Here is an 18558-nt window from a genome sequence, read left to right as displayed (position 1 = left end):
AGAATGCTATAGGTCGAATCCATTTCATATATTGCGTGTATAGTAACTGACTTCAGCTTGAATGAATAAGAAGTAGTGATATTCATGACGTTACCAGTGATAACATTATAGATATCATGAAAACTTATTATTGATATCATTGGTGTTGTAGCTTGTAATGGTACCAGTGTGGATACGTTTACTAATAATCGATCACACTCACCCACTTCTAATCGATACCACATTGTTGGCTAACTCGGCTTCAGAAGAAACAGCCCATGCCAACAGATAGGGTGTCGTAAATGTGAATGTATGCTTTCCCGGCGTATACAGCTGGCGAAGAGTTCTCGGGCTTCCAGCCGGGTGGCGGTGTCTTCAAACTGCGACGTTTCGACGAGTGACATACTCATCATCTTCTGGCGCAGTGCCGAGACTTAGCGGATGCCGGTACCTTTATACCTGCGGTGTGCCCCCCACCACCTGGCCGCGGGAGGCTGGGTCCAGAGGAGCCGGCGGGCGGGGTGGAGGGGGAAGCGGGTGCGCCGTTCGTGTCTCCGTCAGAGCATTCTGATCGCGTCTCGTGAGCTGGACGGTTCTTGTTGCGTTCCTGGCGTACTGCGGCTAATGCTGGATTCCAGGCCGCGCTCAGTTGATAGCCTTCGTCCCTGTTCACGAGATTCTCGTGGACCCGTATTTCTATTGATTCTTTAATGACGCTATCCCAATAGCTCCCAGCTCGGCGCAGCACCCTGGTGTTTTCGAAACCAAAGGTGTGGTTTTCTTTGATGCTATCTTCAGCTATAGCAGATTTCTCTATCTGTCCAAGTCGAACATGCCTGATGTGTTCCTCGCACCTTTTAGAGATGCAGCGCTGCATTTGACCGATGTACTGCACACCACATTCGCAGGGAATGTTGTATATACCAGGTGTGTTTAGTTTGAGTGGGTCTTTAGCTGAGCCCAGCAACTCTTTCGTCTTCGGCGGTGGTCGGAAGACGGTATTTATGCTTGCTTTTCTTAATAGCCTCCCGATTTTGGCTGATGTGGGCCCCAAATATGGAAGAAAGGCGAGTCTCTTGTTAACTTCCTCTTCCCAGAGCGCCAACGACACCGCGCCTGTATGGGTTGCCCAAGATTCACAAAGATGGGGTGCCTCTACGGCCGATTCTGGACACTATCAACTCGCACAGTTATGGACTGGCCAAATACCTGGCGAAACTATTGAAACCACTGGTGGGACACTGCAGTCATCACGTGAAAAACTCCGCGGATTTCGTTAGAATACTGAAGGACATCCGAATACAGAGTGATGACCTACTCGTGAGCTTCGACGTCACCTCCTTGTTCACGAAAGTACCGCTACAAGACGCCTTGGCGCTCCTTAATCAGCACTTCGAGCCTGAAACAGTGAAGCTCTTTGCATATGCACTTACGACCACCTACTTCAAGTGCAATGGAGAGCATTATGAACAAGTGGATGGAGTGGCCATGGGATCTCCCCTTGCTCCAGGGATCGCGATTCTTTATTTGGAACACTTTGAGGAGGTGGCACTACAAACTGCTCACCGTAAACCCAGGCACTTCTTCTGCTATGTGGACGACACTTTCGTGATTTGGCAGCATGGCAGGCAGGCACTGGAGGAGTTTATGGACCACCTAAACGGCATACATAAGAATATCACCTTCACGATGGAAGTAGAAGAGATGGCTGGACATACTGATCAGGAAGAAAGCGGATGGCACGCTGGGCCATTCAGTATATAGAAAAAAGACGCACACAGACCTGTACCTCCATGCAACCAGCTGCCACCATCCGGCGCAACGCCAGTCAGTACTGACCACCTTGGTACATAGGGCACACGTCATTTGTGACAAAGAAAGCCTCTCAGACGAATTACACCACCTAAGAGAGGTATTTCGTAAAAACGGATACAGTGAAACACAGATTGGCAGGGCTTTCAAGAGGAGACAGGCCGACAAATTTCAGGAAGAGGAAGAGGAAGTTAACAAGAGACTCGCCTTTCTTCCATATTTGGGGCCCACATCAGCCAAAATCGGGAGGCTATTAAGAAAAGCAAGCATAAATACTGTCTTCCGACCACCGCCGAAGACGAAAGAGCTGCTGGGCTCAGCTAAAGACCCACTCAAACTAAACACACCTGGTATATACAACATTGCCTGCGAATGTGGTGTGCAGTACATCGGTCAAACGCAGCGCTGTATCTCTAAAAGGTGCGAGGAACACATCAGGCATGTTCGAATTGGACAGACAGAGAAATCTGCTATAGCTGAAGATAGCATCAAAGAAAACCACACCTTTGATTTCGAAAACACCAGGGTGCTGTGCCGAGCCGGGAGCTATTGGGATAGCGTCATTAAAGAATCAATAGAAATACGGGTCCACGAGAATCTTGTGAACAGGGACGAAGGCTATCAACTGAGCGCGGCCTGGAATCCAGCATTAGCCGCAATACGCCAGGAACGCAACAAGAACCGTCCAGCTCACGAGACGCGATCAGAATGCTCTGACGGAGACACGAACGGCGCACCCGCTTCCCCCTCCACCCCGCCCGCCGGCTCCTCTGGACCCAGCCTCCCGCGGCCAGGTGGTGGGGGGCACACCGCAGGTATAAAGGTACCGGCATCCGCAACATTACGTCACGCCTACAGACTGCACTCAGAGTGGCCGAGCCTTGGATGGAGAAATGGCGTGTTAGAGTAAACGTCGACAAGTGCGAAGCCGTTCTGTTCACTAGAAGACCGAAGCAACTGCGCAAACACCGCTACTGCAGACCAATAACTCTACATGCACGCCCAATACGTTTCCGTGAGAAAGTCAAATACCTCGGTGTCTGGCTGGACCGGAAATTACTCTGGGGGGACCACATACAACACATGACCAACCGAGCTAGCGCGAGACTCAAACAGCTCTATCCTATGCTCAACAGGCGTAGCACACTGAACAGAAGGGTGTCGAGGTCCATGTACATGACACTTATCCGACCCCTGATGACGTACGCAGCTCCTGTCTGGGGATACGCTGCGCCTACACGTCTGCGCCGTCTGCAGCTCATACAAAACAAAGTACTCAAAATCATAAGCAATGCTCCACGATACACACGCATCGCGGACCTTCACCGGGAATACCGACTTGAGACTCTCACGGAGGTAATCCACAAACTCACCACAAGACTATACAGAAACTCCAGACATTCGCAGAACCCGTTTATTCTGAATCAGGGGAACTACGACCACAACCATAGATGAAAACATAAAAGACCAAAAGACATACTTGTAAGGACATAACATCTATGGCCAAGCATACGCAAACATAACGGCACAGGCGAGCCCCTGTTTATCAGACCCATTACTGGATATCCAGCTGGATTGGAGTACACTGCCGAATAACTGGCACCACACAGGGAAGCCGTACCGTACACTGCACGCAAACAAGCTCCACACATCCCCCACACAGTGAGATGATCTATGGCCGATCTCCCACTACTGTATAACGATCTTGATTGTTCCAGGAATGCAGCAGCAGCAACAACTGGGACACATCGCCATCGCTTGTCATGGTAATGATGCATGATACCTATACTAACAAATCCAACCTTGCATGAACTATCGCAGCTAGTAAGCCACTACTGCTCTTACTACCCATCCCACTGTCGCAGAGGTTTTTTTTCCCACGGCACGAGCCATGGCACTTTTTTTCCTCTGCTCTTCAAATCGCTACCCTCACTCGCGTTTCGTCCACTATCTATCACCTGATGGACCGTGTTAATGCGTAGTCTTACCCAGACGCACGGACAACGTCACAGCCCAGCATCCTGTGATCCACATACTAGACAACTAACATGTTTACGGAGGTGACAGTAGAACTTTTGGTTTGGTCACCACGTTGGTGCGGGCGTGGAGGGGCCCCATCTCTTTTTAAGTCTCGGCACTTCGCCAGAAGATGATGAGTATGTCACTCGTCGAAACGTCGCAGTTTGAAGACACCGCCACCCGGCTGGAAGCCCGAGAACTCTTCGCCAGATAGGGTGTCATATGTGAGAACTGACGCGCTTGGCCTAACGCATTTGCAGTATTGTGATTTTGAGGTGTGCGGTGAATGGAGGAAGTATTCATATAAATCTGGAAGACGTTTTGTCAATACATTTGCAAAGTATCGAAAGTTATAACTTAATGAGAGATTGTGGAATATTCTGTGTGGCTGCCATTAATGCCACATGGAAGTATCAATATAATTAAGGTGGCCATCGATATTATTGGATACTGGATGAAGTTATATTTTGAGCTAGTGAGCCAGTTTATCTTTCTGAACGTAATTTTCAAATTAAACTTGATTGTTTCCATATAGATCCCATTAAGCATAGAAAGCAGTGCTTAGGTTGGTTCAGGCACATCGCAGAATTGATAACCGTCTACTTATCTGGAGGTAATCGCTATTCCTTTTTTCTTATTAGTCTATTTATTTAATAAATAGGATATAGTAGCACATATTAATGCTTGACATGACTGAATTAATGTAAGCTTTAGACAAAGTAGTGGAAAAGTGAAGAAACCGTTTTTGACGAAGAAACTGTACACCTGGCACTGTCACTACGTTTACATGCGACACATCTTCCGAAAGACGAAAACCGAATTTCGGAAACCGTTTTTCGCTGTCTACATCTGTGAAGCTCTGAAGCAGACTGGCTGGCATAGTTAAATGCGGTGGCTGTAAAACAACTCTTACAGTTTATGGTTAGTCAGCACATTCGCTATTTTTCTTCAGTTAGACGAGATGTGATCAGTTTCAGACTAATATTTCTACTTATCCCTCTCTGTACAAAAAGCCACTCCGCCCATATAAGCCGAAATTTTTTAAAAACAAGTCGAAACCAGATAGGCCAAGCACATATCAAAACCGGTTGCGTTTACAAGGGAGCGAAGATCCATTGCGGAATTGGAAAACTGGCAACCAGAAGCGGATTTTCAGAATCGATTTTGGAATGTTTGCACCTCTACCAAGGAGCGTTATTGGAAAATCGGTTCGCGAAATCCTCTTTTGGGAGCCCGATGTAAACGGGGGGTACGTGAAAGAACTCTGATCTTCAGTAAAGAATCTGTAGAGAAAAGTAGGAATCACAGGAAGTTAATCGAAATTTCGTTAAATGAAAATAATGCCACGTTTTATGAAAGAACTTTATCAGGACAGACTGTGCCAGATTGAACCGTGATAATTTACTAGCAAGGACGTTACATGTGTCGCTTGAAAATGACAGTATTTTTCGGTACTGAAGTAATCGTAGACATTGAAGAGAGATTACACACCACGGAAGTGCGTTAGTAATAATATATGCGAACTGTAACTGTGCATGCCGTAAATTGGGGCTACATTGCTCCAATGGGGTCACTTTTCTCCAGAAATGGAAAAAGTTTCAAAGCCCTCTGGAGGGGAAATCGCAACTAAAATCAAAAGTTTTCAGCTTTAAATCATAAATGGCATCACAGTCCGTCTTCCAGTACTTTCTGGGTGTGCCATTTTGTGTTTAGCTGTTGAGTGGAAGTTACTGAACTGAAGTGTTACTCATAAAACTGAAATATGCGTTTGAAATGTTGTCTCTACAGAACAGAATTTTATTACTGAAAGAGCAAGTATACAACCATCGGTTGTAGAATTTAATGCTGAATTAAAATTTACTTCACCTGATAATGTGGTTGCATTTGTTTTCTTCTTATTCGAAACTAAATAAGTGAGGTTATATTTTCAGCAATTGTGGGGTTACTTTGCACCACCCATAAAACGGAACAAAGTAATCCCACTCATTTCTATGAAATGTATTTTAGCTATATTTCTGTATTATTTCTCATAGATATGGTTCATGATGGTCCATGAACCATGGACCTTGCCTTTGGTGGGGAGGGTTGCGTGCCTCAGTGATACAGATAGCCGTACCTAGCTGTACCGTAGGTGCAACCACAACGGAGGGCTATCTGTTGAGAGACCAGATAAATGTGTGGTTCCTGAAGAGGGGCAGCAGCCTTTTCAGTAGTTGCTGTGGAAACAGTCTAGACGATTGACTGATCTGGCTCTGTAACATTAATCAAAACGGCCTTGCTGCGCTGGTACTGCAAAACGGCTGAAAGCAAGGCAAAACTACAGCCTTAATTTTTCCCAAGGGCATGTGGCTTTACTGTAGATCAACAGGAAGTGCAAAATGGCTAAGCAAGGATGGCTAGAGGACAAATGTAAGGAGGTAGATGCATATATCACTAGGGGTAAGATAGATATGGCCTACAGGAAAATTAAAGAGACCTTTGGAGAAAAGAGAACCACCTGTGTGAGTATCAAAAGCTCAGATAGAAAACCAGTCCTAAGCAAAGACTGGAAAGCAGAAAGGTGGAAGGAGTATATAAAGGGTATAAATAAGTGTGATGTACATGAGGGCAATATTATGGAAATGGAAGAGGATGTAGATGAGATGGGAGATATGATACTATGTGAAGAATTTGACAGAGCACTGAAGGACCTATATAAAAAAAACGCCCCAGGAATAGACAACATTCCATTAGAGTTAGCCGGCCGGAGTAGCCGAGCAGTTCTAGGCGCTACAGTCTGGAACCGCCCGACCGCTATGGTCGCAGGTTCGAATCCTGCCTCGGGCATGGATGTGTGTGATGTCCTTAGGTTAGTTAGGTTTAAGTAGTTCTAAGTTCTAGGGGACTGATGACCTCAGCAGTTAAGTCCCATAGTGCTCAGAGCCATTTGAACCATTAGAGCTACTGATAGCCTTGGGAGAGCCAGCCATGACAAAACTCTACCATCTGGTGAGCAAAATGAATGAGACAAGCGAAATACTCTCAGACTTCAAGAAGAATATAATAACTCCCATCTGAAAGCAAGCAGGTGCTGACAAGTGTGAAAATTACCGCACAATAAGTCATGGCTGCAAAGTATTAACACAAATTCTTTACAGACTAATGGAAAAATTGGTAGAAGCCGAACTCAGGGATCAGTTTGGATTCTGTAGAAATATTGGAACACACGAGGTATTACTGACCCTACTATTATCTTAGAAGATTAAGCAAAGGCAAACCTACCTTTCTAGCATTTGCAGACCTGGAGAAAGCTTTTGACAATGTTGACTGGAATACTCTCTTCAAAATTCTGAAGGTTGAAGGAGTAAAACACAGGGAACAAAAGGCTATTTACAATTTGTACATAAACCAGGTGACAGTTATAAGAGTAGAGGAGCATGAAAGGGAAGCAATGGTTGAGAAGGGAGTGAGGCAGGGTTGTAGCTTATCACCGATGTTATTCAATCTGTATATTGAACAAACAGTAAAGGAAACAAAAGAAAATAAGATGAACATCAACAAAAGCGAAATAAGGCTAATGGAATGTAGTCAAATTAAATCTGGTGATGCTGAGGGAATTAGATTAGGAAATGAGACACTTGAAGTAGTAGATGAGTTTTGCTATTTGGGGAGCAAAATAACTGATGATGGTTGAAGGAGAAAGTATATAAAATGTAGACTGGCTATGGCAAGGAAAGCATTTCTGAAGAAGAGAAATTTGCTAACATCAAGAATAGATTTAAGTGTCATGAAGTCTTTTTCGAAAGTATTTGTATGGTGTATAGCGCTGTATGGAAGCGAAACATGGATGATAAATAGTCTGGACAAGAAGAGAATAGAAGCTTTTGAAATGTGGTTTACAGAAGAATGCTGAAGATTAGATGGGTAGAACACATAACAAGTGAGGCGGTACTGAATAGAATTGAGGAGAACAGGAAGTTGTGGCACAACCTCACTTAAAGAAGGGACCATTTGGTAGGACATGTTCTGAGACATCGAGGGATCACCAATTTAGTATTGGAAGAAATCGTGGAGGATAAAACTCGTAGAGGTAGACCAAGAGATGAACACACTATGCAGATTCAGAAGGATGTAAGTTGCAGTAGTTACTCAGAGAGGAAGAAGCTTGCACAGGATAGAGTAGCATGGAGAGCTGCATCAAACCAGTCTCTGGACTGAAGACCACAACAACAACATGGTTCATGAATATAAAAGAAAACCAGTATCACGTCGGTACATCGATTATACAACCCAACTGTTGGAACAACGCCCTGAAAGTATCAGGAATGTTACATTTTCCATAAGAAGGCTGCAGATCACTTCAAAATCCCAAGACTTATGATTTTAAACTAACTTAAACAAAAACATCAAAATATCCCAGAAATGAAGCCTGTTTTTAATGAAGATGAGGAGAATGTGTCTGCATCCTATATAGAAATGATGAGTCATTATGGCTTCCCCTTAAATTTTGCTGATCTGCGTTATGTAGTAAAATCTAACCCGGTTAGAATGGGGCATAATGTGAAAGCATTTTCCAAATATATGCTAGGGAAAGATTGGACAAAAGGTTTCCTTCAGTGACATCCTCAACTGACTGAAAGATTTGCTACCAACCTCAAATGCAGCAGGGCAGTTATTGATGAAACCAAGTTGCGTAAATACACTGAAAATCTGTCCAATGTAACGAGAGGTGCAACACCATCATACATCTGGAATCTAGATGAGATAAGTCTCACAGACTGTCCTGGTAAAAGCAGTGTTATCTGTTGCCAAGGTGCAAATTACCCAGAAAGGATTTGTAACTTTTCTAATTCAGGTTGCTACATTATGATGTGTTGCAGTGCAGCAGGGCAACTTTTGCCACATTATGTTGTCTACAAGTCTGGGCAGCTGTCGAACACATGGACAGAGGGAGGTCCAAACGGATGCAAGTACAATCATTCTAGTTCAGGATGGTGTGGTGCAGCGACCTACAGTGAGTGGTTTGAGACCATACTGCTGACCAGACTGAAGAAGCTGGAAGGAAAAAAGGTTGTGATTACTGACAATCTCTCTACACATTTGAATATCCAAATTTTCCAGACGTGTAGAGAAAATGGCATTCATTTCGTGTGTCTTCCACCAACTTTGACTCATCTAACTCAACCTTTAGACACTGTCTACTTTTATCCCTGAAAGCTGTATGGCAGCAGGTAATATGTGAATGGAAGCAAACACTTGAAGGAACGAAGTGTGCTGGTCTTCTTAAACACCAGTTTCTTGCTCTGCTGAAAAGGGCTCTTGATATGATGCAACTAAATGTAAAAAGTAACCTTGAAAGTGGCTTTAGGAAGTGTGGGATATTTCCCTGTAAGGTTGAACAATTGCTTGAATGCATCAGACACGGAAAGGTGCAACAAGACGATCTGAATGACTCATTTCTGCTCATTTTTCAAAGAAAAAAACTCTCAAAATTCCGGAGGATAAAGGTACATATAAAGAAAAAAAGATTCCTGTCTCACCTGGAAAAAACCTCTCTCTTGCAACTTGTACCAGTAGTAGAATGGTGAAGAATGTGGGTGTCGCAGCAGAAACCGCTTTGCAAACACCTAGAGGCCAACCAGGAAAACATAAAAGAAAGCAAATTTGGCATTCTAAGAGAAGTGAAGATCACTATACACAAGACACTTTTGACGAAGAATCCTAGGAGTCTTACAGGAAGAGACGTCTTGTGGAAGTAGATCATGAAGAAGAAGAAGAAGAAGAAGAAGAAGAAGAGGAAAACTTACAGAACTCTCTAGGACCACAAATTAAACCAGTAAAGAGAGAAGTCGGTGCTTTAGTGATCTTTCATTATCAGGATCGTTTGTATCCAGGAGTTATTCAAAACTTTAATGATACTGGGGCAGCAATAACTGCTGTGACTAAGTCAAAAAAATCGTGGAAATAGCCATCAAAACCAGATGAACTCTTTTATGAATGGAAAGATATTGTAGGAGGCATAGATCCACCAAACATGGTGAATAAAAGAGGCTTTTTCCAGATTCCTGAACTGAGTGGTGTTGAATGATAATGCTGAACTGCATGGTGTTTAGGTGATGGTACCTAGATCATATAAACATGTTGCATTTTTGGTGAATATGGTATATCCAAGAAAATTTAATATTTACTTTTTTAAAAGAATAATGCTGCAATTTTGAAAAATAGATACTATATTTTTGTATGTGGATTTTTTATCTGTTTAATAAATGTTAAAATGAACTTTACTGTGTGTCTAACATTGTTCCATACATTTTTTTTCACTAGAATTAAACTGATTTTGAAAGTGGAGTAGTCAAGATAGCGCCGATAAGGAAGTGTAGTGACGCTCCTCTCTCGTTAAAAAGGCAAAAAATGAACAGTTCTTCGTGTAGGGAATGAGAAAAGCATGTGATGAAGGGTATTCTGTGTATCAAATGCAACTACTGGTTACATGAAAAGTGCGCCAAAGTAAATATAAAATTCGTCAGCGATTATTTTCCGTGGACATGTCACGGTTGTTTACGTGACGAAACGGTCGATCTTATAAGTGCAGTTGATACAAAAAACGAAATTATAAAGTTACTACAAAGTGACATTGGGGCATTAAAAACCGAACTTTCGATCATCAAGAAAGAAAACGATACATTAACGATACATTAATACAAGAAAAGAATTCCTGTGTGTGTAAAAGCCACCAAACGTAAAAGAAAGAAGATCCCGAAAATACGAGTGACCGATTGGACTTTAAAAGTCAAGTGTTCCCGTTGATGTCTCGGTAAACTCAGTAAGCCAGAAACCGGAAGATAAATATAAATGGAAAGTGGTGACATACAGGAAAAGGAAAAACAAGGCGACAGACACGCAAATGACTTTTTAATAATTGGCGATTCGCTGCTAAAGAATATCGCTGCCCCCAACTACAAGATCGACGTACGACCTGAAATTTGAACGCAACAACTCGGTAAACATTTTAAAAATATGGTAAATGCAAGACAAGATACTCCCTGGAACCAGACATAATTATGAAGGGGTGTTTACACATGATGGAACGAATTCGTTAAGGAGCAGCAGTGAGGAAGAAATGGCAAACGAAACAAGAAACATGATTCGTTCTGCAAGAAATATGTATGCAGGATCTCGGCTGGTACTTAGCGGAATCATAAACGGAAGGTCAGTGAGTGGAAAATATATCGCCAAAATAAACTATGCTCTTAAAGAACAATGTGATCGTCTTGGGGCAATTTTTATAGACCCAAACAAATTCCTGTGTGAAAACTCACTAGCGAAGGATGGCTTGCATTTAAATAGACTGGGGTCTGTAACATTCAGCAGAATGTTTGCAGATGTCTGCAACATCATTAGGGACAAGGGAAACTAATATGGCCTGAGGAGGGTGAAAAATTAAGCACTCTAGATGAAAAAGAAAAATATAAGCATCATACAAAAAAAGACGATACTAAAGAATTTGCCTCAGAATACAGCTCACAACATGTGAACCAACAAAAGAAAAATTACATAAAGGTACTTCATCAAAATATTCAATACTTTGATAACAAAAAATTAGCAGCAGAAGTACTCCTGAGTGAAGTAAGACCAGACATTTTATGCGTAAGTGAACATGGACTAACTGAAAGTAAAATACATAATGTTGCAATAAAGGACTACAAACTAGCTAGTTACTTCTGCAGATATAAATATAAGGGTGGTGGCGTTTGTATATATGTTAAAACAGTTACTCTACTAAAGAATGTAAACAGTGAAGCTGCTACATTGCCCATAGCTAGAGAAAAAGACTTTGAAGTTACTGGTAGAGTGACAGAGGATTTTAGAGTGTTTTGTGTGTACAGGTCACCATGTGACAATATTAGCATCTTTCTGAAAAAAATTGCTAGCTTATATGAAGAGAAATCTTATTATATGTGGAGACTTCAACATTGACGTGGGAAAAGACACAACAATAAGACGGGATTTTGAAGAATTGTTAATACAGCATAACATGAAAGTAACAACAACTGCACCAACAAGAGTGACTTCACAAAGTGAGACAGTTACTGACAACATAATTACTAATATGTGTAACTATGAGTCACATGTAGTTTATACAGAAATATCTGATCATCATGGACTACTAATCAGCTTTTGCAGAAGTAATGACACAGTATCAGAACCAAAACGAACAACCAAAGAAATTAGCATCATCAGTGAACAAAATATCAGCATCTTTAGAACAATGTTAAAAAAGGAAACCTGGAAAGAAACCCTACAGGCCCAGAGTGTAAATGAAAAATATGATGCATTTATTTCAACAATTGAGTGCTATTTTAATGTAGCATTTCCCAAAGTAAAGAGACAAGAAAGGCAGCATGATCAAACACAGTGGATTACCAGTGAAATACTAGTAAAGCGAAGGAAGCTTCAGGATCTGAGACGGATGGGTGAAGCTGAAAACTATAAAATGTTAAAAAAGAAGTATAGAAAAACAATAAGAGAAGCAGAAGCAAGAGCAATTGACACCACCATAACTAACTAAAAAAAAAGCCAAAGGCAGCTTGGAATGTAATCAGTGCTGAAAGAAAGGAAAAATATGGGTCAAACAAAGAAGAAGGTATTAGGTCAATTAAAATAGACAACACAGTGGTCAGAAATGGTATGGAAATGTACTATGTTCTTCAGACCAGTCATGGAAGATGAATTGTGGAAAACTATACAGAAACTGAAGTCTAAGAAATCAGCTGGTGATGATGAAATATCAAATCATGTAATAAAGCTGGTAAGTGAGCAGATAATAACACCACTGCTGAACATAGCAAACTGTTCTTTCAGAGTGTAATTTTTCCAGAAAAACTGAAGATAACAAAGGTGGTGCCAGTGTACAAGAAAGGGTATAAGGATGACCCCCAACAACTACAGACTAGTTTCACTGATATCAGGTTTCTCGAAAATCCTACAAATGCTTATGTATACCATATTAGTTAATTATTTGGACAAACATAACATTCTTATACCCTCACAACATGGTTTCAGAAAGGGTAAATCTACAGAATCAGCAATTGCCAGTCTAACGGAATACATTTTACAGTTCTTAGATGAGAAAAAGGTTGTCTCTGCAATGTTTCTGGATCTTTCAAAAGCATTTGACACCACTGACCATGAAATGCTGATATAAAAATTAGGCAACTATGGCATTTGGGGGTAACCAGGTGAATGGATAAAATCATACTTGTGCAACTGCAAGCAGTACGTATCATTATTTATTTATTTATTTAGTCCTTCAAATCCTATATCTATAGAATATATACAAGAATATTGGACATGGTTAGGTATTTACAAGATAAAATACAGTTTGTATTGCAATCCTAAGGACTAGATACTGAAGTAATTTAGCAAAGATTCATACATACAACAAACCTTACAGGCAATATACAAAGTAGAATATTAATAATGCATCTTTATTTTTGTCGTTTGGGTTTTATATATTCTGTCAGACTGTAAAAGCAATGATCAGTTAAATATGCCTTTACTTCAGCCTTAAAACTACAGAGTTTACCTGTTGATTTAATATGGTTAGGTAGATTATTGAAAATCTTTATCCCAGTATGTAGTGTGCCTTTTTGGCACAATGATGTTCTCACCTGTTTCATATGAAGGTCAGATTTTTGCCTTGTATTGTGTGCATGTATATCTTCATTTTTTAATAAGATATCTGGGTGTCTATTGATATATTGTTTGATGAAAACTGATGTTTCGTAGATAAAAATGCAAGGAAGAGGAAGAACTGACAGTTTTTTGAATATGGGTCTGCATGATTTCGTATTGTTTACCCCTTCAATAATTCTTAGTATTCTCTTTTGCATCCTGAAAAGTTTAATATTTGTTGTTGTATTTCCCCAGAAGATTATGCCATATTTAATTACAGAATGCACATAGGAGTAGTATACATTTAACAGGCTGGCTTTGCTGCAAGAAGTTTTTAAGATCCGTGTCATGTAACAGGTTTTGCTTAGTTTTCTTTGCAAATATTCAATGTGTACCTCCCGTTTTGTGTTGTTATGGAGCCAGAGTCCCAGAAATTTAGTGCTGTCAACACTTTCAAGAACTCTGTCCCCAAGTTCTATTTCTATGTTTGGGTGGTGTCTTCCTTTTACATTATAGAAGTTCAGTGCTACTGTCTTTTCTTTGTTTATAATTAGCTTGTTGTAGCTGAGCCACTGTTCTACACTGTTCATTGCTTGGATAGTGGAGTCTTTAAGTTTTTCTTCTGTTTTACCACTAATAAGGAAGCTTGTATCGTCTGCAAATTGGAGGGTAGTTTGGCAGTAGTTGTTGTACATAAGATCATTGACATACAGGACAAACAGAATGGGTCCTAATACTGATCCTTGAGGCACGCCATATTTCACATTTTCATATCCTGAATAGTAGTAGCTGATTTTGTTATGGTCAGTATATTGCGCTTCAACCACCTGTTTTTGCGACCACATAGGTATGTCTTGAGCCACTCGTTGGATATACCTCTAATTCCTAATTGGTCAAGCTTCTGCAGTAGGGCATTATGGTCAATGATGTCAAAAGCTTTAGATAAATCAAGACATATGCCTGCCACAAACTCACTTGCATCCAGTTTAGTATAGATTTCATTAAGAAATTCAAATATTGCACTTTCAGTTGAATAGCCTCTCCTGAAGCCATGCTGTGAAGGAGAGAGAATTTTATTTTTATTTAGGAAATCAGACAGTCTCGTGTAAAAAAACTTTTTCTAAAATTCTTGAAAATACAGACAGTAGGGCTATTGGTCTATAATTTGAAACACATTCTGGATTTCCTTTTTTGAACAGTGGTTTCAGTTTTGCTGTTTTTAAGCATGAAGGGAAGGTTCCTGATGCCAGTGAGCTGTTGCACAAGTGTGTCAAGGGTTCGGCTAAGGCAAGACAGCATTTTTTAATAATTGCATCTGGTATTCCATCAATTCCACATGAGTACCCTGTTTTCAAGGTTTTATAACTGATAAAATTTCTTCAGTATTTGTGGGTGAAAGGAACAAAGATGTAGACACATTTCCCACACTATTGCATGATGGAGGGGATATTTTGTTGTGTTCTTCCAGTCCACTCACCAACTGTTCACTTATGTTTGCAAAATACTTGTTGAAGGTCCTTGCAATTTCTGTTGGGCAAGAAATTATTTGTCCTTCATAACATAAGTTCATATTTTTATATTGTTTGGTTTCACTTGTTTTTTGATTTTTTATAACTTCCCATATAGCTTTAGATTTGTTTTTTGAATTTTCATTGTATAGTATTAACTGGAATACTCTCTTTCAAATTCTGAAGGTGGCAGGGGTAAAATACAGGGAGCGAAAGGCTATTTACAATTTGAACAGAAACCAGATGGCAGTTATAAGAGTCGTGGGGCATGAAAGGGAAGCAGTGGTTGGGAAAGGAGTGAGACAGGGTTGTAGCCTCTCCCCGATGTTATTCAATCTGTATATTGAGCAAGCAGTAAAGGAAACAAAAGAAAAATTCGGAGTAGGTATTAAAATTCATGGAGAAGAAGTAAAAACTTTGAGGTTCACCGATGACATTGTAATTCTGCCAGAGACAGCAAAGGACTTGGAAGAGCAGTTGAACGGAATGGACCGTGTCTTGAAAGGAGGATATAAGATGAACATCAACAAAAGTCGGGTGATGCTGAGGGAATTAGATTAGGAAATGAGACACTTAGAGTAGTAAAGGAGTTTTGCTATTTAGGGAGTAAAATAACTGATGATGGTCGAAGTAGAGAGGATATAAAATGTAGACTGGCAATGGCAAGGAAAGCGTTTCTCAAGAAGAGAAATTTGTTAACATCGAGTATAGATTTAAGTGTCAGGAAGTCGTTTCTGAAAGTATTTGTATGGAGTGTAGCCGTGTATGGAAGTGAAACATGGACGATAACTAGTTTGGACAAGAAGAGAATAGAAGCTTTCAAAATGTGGTGCTACAGAAGAATGCTGAAGATAAGGTGGGTAGATCACGTAACTAATGAGGAGGTATTGAGTAGGATTGGGGAGAAGAGAAGTTTGTGGCACAACTTGACTAGAAGAAGGGATCGGTTGGTAGGACATGTTTTGAGGCATCAAGGGATCACAAATTTAACATTTGAGGGCACCGTGGAGGGTAAAATCGTAGAGGGAGATCAAGAGATGAATACACTAAGCAGATTCAGAAGGATGTAGGTTGCAGTAGGTACTGGGAGATGAAGAAGCTTGCACAGGATAGAGTAGCATGGAGAGCTGCATCAAACCAGTCTCAGGACTGAAGACCACAACAACAACAACAACAACATTGTATTTGTCATTTGTAATTGTTTTAGCTTTCCTTACAACATTTTTGAGGATCCTCTTGTAATTCTTCAGGTACAAATGAAATTCAGGAGGTATGTTCTGTGTCTTTGCAATATCGTGTAATCTTCTTTTCTCTGCACAAGAGATTCTAATACCTGTTGTAATCCATTTGTTCTTTTTGAAGTTAGGTTGACATTTTTGTTTTTTTAATGGAAATGCAGCTTCAAAGCATGACATGAAGATTTCCATGAATTTTTGAAACTTTTTGTTAGTATTTTCACAAATATACACTTCATACCAAGTTTCTTCACTTAGTTTCTGTACAAAAAGGTTTATTTGTATGTTAGTGAATTCCCTTGCTTCTTTTTCGAGTTCCTCTTCCTCAGTTGTTTCACTTGGGGTGTGCAAAGCAATAAACTGTGCAAAGCGATCACTGAAGCCAGTATTAAGATTTCCGGCATAGAAATTGTGATTTACATTTGTGTTTATTAATATCTGATCAATTGTTGAGCTAGTTGTTGGTGCAACTCTTGTAGGAGAGTCTATGGTGGCTTTTATGTTATATATTTCCAGTAGGGTCATCAAGCTTTGCTGGTCTTTTGAGATTTCTTGAAAATCATTATAAAAATCTCCACATACGATCACTATTATGTTGGAGTTTTTTATAGTATTTAAAGCTGCTTCTAGTTGATGACAGAAATCATTTAAGTTCCCATCAGGGCTCCTATATACACAGATGATTATTAATTTTAATGTAGAGTGTTCAACTGCGGACACTTCAAAAACTTTCTCTTCAGCTAACAGTTCAATGGGTTTTATGTTACAATAATCAATGCCACTTTTAACAAATATACATGACCCTCCATGACTGGATGTAATTCTGGAAAATGATGATGAAAGATTGAAGTCTGCAAGTTTTGTGACTGACAGTGCATCTTTAGGCAGCCAGTGTTCAGTTATACACATTACAGAAGCGTTTTTTATTTATTTATTTATTTTATCCATCTTTCAGCATTAACATGCAATCGATGTCGTCAGAAGAGTTACAGCTATTTGTACATTATGTTTTACATACCAAAATATTACATAGTAAAAATATAGCAATGTTGTAAACTATTAGCTTACAACAGCCTCTATACCTAGATCCATACGTAACAGTAAGCCATAGTTTATCAGCATTAACATGCAATCAATGTTGTGAGAAGTATTATAGCTATTTGTACATTATGTTTCATATAACAAAAATATTACATGGAAAAAAAGACAGTGTTGTACCCTATTAGCTTATAGCTAGCTGCCTCTACATCCATAACTATGCATAACAGTAAGCCTAAGTTTATCAATAAATTAGATCATCTTTACAACTATTCTGAAATTCTTCTACACTGTAGAAAGTATTTTTCTTCATCCACACTTTGGTTTTAGTTTTGAAAATATCCATTGAAACCAATTGAGCCCGTACGGGTAAAGTGTTGAATAATTTTATGCCTATGTATTCATAGCTAGATTGGGTTTTCTTTAGCCTGGTTGTGGGTATATCAATCATATTTGTTTGCCGAGTATTTTGTTGATGAACTGATTTCCTTATAGTGTAGTGGTTTAAGTTTTATGTTTAATAGGCAACAATATATGTAAAGAGATGGGACTGTGAGAATTTTTAAGTCTCTAAAATAAGGTCTACATGAAGTCTTGTTGTCAGTGATTCCGTAAAGACGTCTAATTTCTTTCTTCTGCCAAGTGAAAATTTTTTTGGCTCCTGGAAAGTTACCCCATAAAAGAATGCCATATTGTAGATGGCAATGAAAGAAGGCATAGTATGACTGAAGCAATAAATCTTGTGTAACACGTGTGTGTAGTTTGGCTAGTAGGTAGATAATTCGTGATAGCTTTCGACATACATAATCTGTATGTGTGTCCCAAGTTAATTTTGAGTCAATGTGTATTCCTAGTAGTTTAACAGATGATAACTCCATGTTACTGTTTGATAAACTGAAAATTATCTTGACAGTCTTTTCATGGTTCATAGATAAGTCATTAGCTTTAAACCAGATATTAGATATTTTGAGACACTCTTCACTTTCCTCCTTCAATATGTTTATATCCTTTCCAGAATTAGCTAATGTTGTGTCATCAGCATAGAGGATAGATTTACAGGGTAAGTTATTCGGAAAGTCATTTACAAACAATATAAATAGTAGAGGGCCAAGCACTGAGCCCTGAGAAACACCTCGTTTTATACTTAAAGTCTGTGACTGTTGGTCATTATGCTTTACTATTTGTTTTCTATTGCTGAGGTATGATTCAATTTGTGAGAGTTCCAAGTGTTTGATTCCATAGCAACACAGTTTATCTAATAAAAATTGTGGTTAACTGAGTCGAAAGCCTTACTCAGGTCAATTAGAATGGCT

The sequence above is a fragment of the Schistocerca americana genome, chromosome 1 (assembly GCF_021461395.2).
Source record: "Schistocerca americana isolate TAMUIC-IGC-003095 chromosome 1, iqSchAmer2.1, whole genome shotgun sequence".
Taxonomy (NCBI): domain Eukaryota; kingdom Metazoa; phylum Arthropoda; class Insecta; order Orthoptera; family Acrididae; genus Schistocerca; species Schistocerca americana.
The sequence above is the reverse complement of the archived record's forward strand: the minus strand, read 5'-3'. Positions refer to the sequence as shown.